This window comes from Dermacentor variabilis, chromosome 1 (genome assembly GCF_050947875.1).
Source record: "Dermacentor variabilis isolate Ectoservices chromosome 1, ASM5094787v1, whole genome shotgun sequence".
Classification (NCBI taxonomy): Eukaryota; Metazoa; Arthropoda; class Arachnida; order Ixodida; family Ixodidae; genus Dermacentor; species Dermacentor variabilis.
Genome location: NC_134568.1, coordinates 187,930,434 through 187,934,083, shown reverse-complemented (window position 1 = coordinate 187,934,083; position 3,650 = coordinate 187,930,434). Strand labels below are relative to the sequence as shown.

Sequence of the window (3,650 nt, the reverse complement as noted above, 5' to 3'; positions counted from 1 at the left end):
AGCACAAAGAATTTGTCAATTTCAGTAAAGTATACACAAGGGCACTTTTGTTGTAGGGCCGTGTCTGCTGTGACCGGGGCACAGCAGACGAAAGGTGCCCGAAATGTCTACGTTCACCTACGACGTCACGTCCGCTATAACCCATGATCTCACATCCGCTCATTTCCATGGCGTCTGTCTTGCGGAGCCGGCTGCGCTGCGAAGCGGTCCGTATTCCGTGCCCAGCGTGAGTAATTTATGTTTCCACGCTATATGCGTGTAATAAAGGATTGGGGCTGTGAGCTTTTTGATGCGTTGCCATTCTTGTCGTTACCTTGTGCGCATATTTTGCCTCATGGCGGCCGCGTCAAATTCCAGCCGGCATGTGGAATGGGCCGTGGCATCTTATATGGAGCTGCTCATGTGAGCGGTATTGCCTCCGTCAGGATCGTCAGTGCGTGCACAGAACCATTCAGTAGTCTGGTTCAGGGGAGGATGCGCGTAAGAACGAGGACGTAAGAAAACACTGGCATGACGAGCTGTTCCGTCAGATCGCGTTACATCGCGCTTTTTTTCTAAGACCATCTCGCTCGAGCGAGAGGATCTTAGAACAGCATTACTACTGCTTTTTCACAGCTTTGCTGCGGCTCATTTAATCATCACCTGCATTCTTTTAATAACAAAATTTGGCATCGCTGCGCGGAAGAGCGTCTCTTGAAGTTTCCAAACAAGAGCTAATGCCGCCGTGCCTGCTGCATACACGCTTACCTTTCCTAACGCAGTTAAGACGCGGCACTAGCTCTGCTACTGCATGATACAGGGTCACTGTGGTAATAAAATTAAAAAGAACAAACGAAATTAATGCAGAAAATGTCAAACGTTGCCAAGCGTGGTAAACGGACCTGCCTCGCTAGATGAGTTGAAGAAATCTGCGTCCTGAAGTCAGCTTCGCCGCATTAAACTACTGTTACGCGGTGAAGCATGTCAGAACTGAAGAGTGACCGCTTTCGCCGGCATATATAATATGTGTATATATATAATAAGTGCACTGGCCGGCCTTCAGCGCTATTTCGGACGTGGCTGTGATGCTTTGAACCGTTGTTGACCTCGTAAGCCAGTTAATGTTTACACGGCCATTTTTTTCTGAACTGTTGATTTCTTCCATAATAGCTACGTAATTTCGTAGTTTCCTGTTCAACTGCTTTGGTCATATGCGAGTTAAGGTGTTCTCTTTAGCCGAGCGCAGTTTTCGAAAGCGAAACGACGCTGTTGCATCAGCATATAGTGCCGTCGCCCATTTACAACACAGTCAATCAATGTCATTTTGTATGTCACTGGGAAACCGCCGAACGCAGGGAACTCACTCGCATGCGGGGAACTGCATAACTAGCCACTGGATTAGCGTGCCTCTTGGGAAGCTGCTTTGCATCAAAGGCCGCAGGTGCCCTTGCTATGATTCACCGCAAAACATTTTGTATCTCTAACCGCTTAACATATTTGTATTGCGGTGAAGCTAACCTTACGGAACCGAATTTCGCAACGCTTTTTAGACTCCTGCATCTCTACCAGCCACTACCAAACGCTTGTCGGTACGTTTCTTGGCAAAGGTCCAGCTAAATCTCCCCTGTAGGGAGTGGGGGGGGGGGGGGACTCACGTATATGAAAACTGCCAAGGAAAGCAGTTGCCCTGATGAAGGCACGCTCCCCTGTCGAAATATTTGCACCAGCCTGTTCGGCCAGCGTTATCACCGCAACATATTTGTGTGTTGCGGTGAAGCATGCCGATCTTGGGAAAGATTTACGTGAATCTGGAATGTATGGTTTCTGTCAGCGACGAACCTAATGTTCTACTCTCAACAAAGCAGATTTTCGCGGCAGGATGCATGATGTCTTGAGAACTTTTGTTGGCTAAAGCCATACATGCCAGGTTAGCTCTTGTCACAATAATACGCTTTACCGCAATACACAAGAGGCCTCGCTGCAGGACACGCCCGCCGTAGTTAGCCAAAACCTTACGTGACCGTTCACTGCAAAACACCTCCTGTATTGCGGTGAATCGTAATAAAGCACATTTGTCAGTTTAGAATGTAAAGACCCTTGCCCTTCGGTTTTGTAATATTATGACTCAGTTTAATGAGAACATGTATTCAGTGCTAAAAACATCCACATTGAAATAGAGATATGAACACTGATGGCAGCCTGTGTGATGTTTTATCCCTTTACTTTTTTGTGTACCTGTCACGCTGCCATTATTAAATTTTCCTGTACTTTGTAAGGTGCTGACGTACATAACATTACATCACAAGGAGCCACTGTGTAATTAGTGTTCAAGGACCAGTGTGATGGCTTTTCTCTAGAAAGGTTTGGGTTATGTTGTTGTGAAGGTTTTTTTTTTTAGAGAGGTAGCTTTCTGAGAAGAAATCACGTCAGGAAATAGACCTCAATGGCACAGTAATCTTGGCTGTCTTTTGCTCAAACGTGCCCTAGACATAATTGAGTGATTTGCACTTGCAACTGCACAGCATCCTTAGCTTGGGAGACCAGTGATATGGCATATTTTATCAAACTAGGTGACACATAGCATTACCAGTCCGAATAGAGACCTGTTTAAATGTTTGTCACCTTTAACACCTAGATTTTCGACCATGAATTCAGAAAAATCTGTAGCACATTTAGAACCTAGATTTTAAATGCTGTATAAGTTGGCTTCTTGTTCACTGCAGCTGTGCTCGGCTTCTGTCCAAACGGGAGAGCACTTCTGCACAGCTTATTAGGGAACATTCTTATTTACATACCTTCTTTTTATTTATCTCGCCTACAATCACAATCAAATGTTTATAGCACATGAATGCGCTGTGCATGAATCTTAACTTACAATGCCATGTTCAACAGCACAGTGCATGTAGCTTGTGTTGGTTCATTCAAGCTAAGCATTGCTACAGCCTTTAACTGTAGGTATCATGGTATGAGAGCAGAGAAATGGATATGCAAAGACAGTTGGGCACATTGACACAACATCTTTGAAAAGGTGACAGATACACAATATGGGGAGAACGCATGCACTTTCATATTTTCTCGTGCACAAAAGAAGCCGGAGGAATAAGCTTTCTTCACTGTGCCATAGAAACTATATGTTTGCTCTCAAAGGTAAATCTGATTCATTGGATATGTTCCTGTGCTGTGTTTATTTTCTTGAGTGTGCTTTAGTTTTTGCACGTTAATGTTTCAAACTCGTTTTTATTTTCACAGACTGAACATCCCACATCTTGGTTTGACTTCCTGGTACAGGATACTTGCACTTAGCATGGAGTGATGAAGCAGAGCAGTGTACTTTTATTAAATGTGCAGATTTTAGCAGTATAACAGCAGTTCATAAAAAAAAAAACATGTGTGCTGAAAATAAAGTGTTCTTACCCACATTCCTCGTTGTCTATTTATTTATTTATTAATACTGTCAACCCTCATAAAGGGTCATAACAGAGAGGACAATACAATTACATAAATCAAATATGGACAATGTCAATGTATGTAAAGTTGCTTAACACTTGTCAATTCACAGTGAATAAGATGTTCACTTGAATGCTTTTCAGCATACTTCTGGCATTTATCAAAATACGTAGAATGAATATCAAGTCGCACATATCACTTGGCACTTCAAAACTAAATCGAAA

General features: G+C 43.4%; 1 long non-coding RNA gene across 1 annotated transcript; it reads left to right on the top strand.

Moving 5' to 3' along the window:
• On the top strand, positions 1–3,396 carry LOC142589865 (uncharacterized). The gene is made up of 2 exons (XR_012829994.1): positions 1–226; positions 3,229–3,396. It is a non-coding gene; the product is annotated as an uncharacterized LOC142589865 (long non-coding RNA).
• The last annotated feature ends 254 nt before the right edge of the window (positions 3,397–3,650 follow it).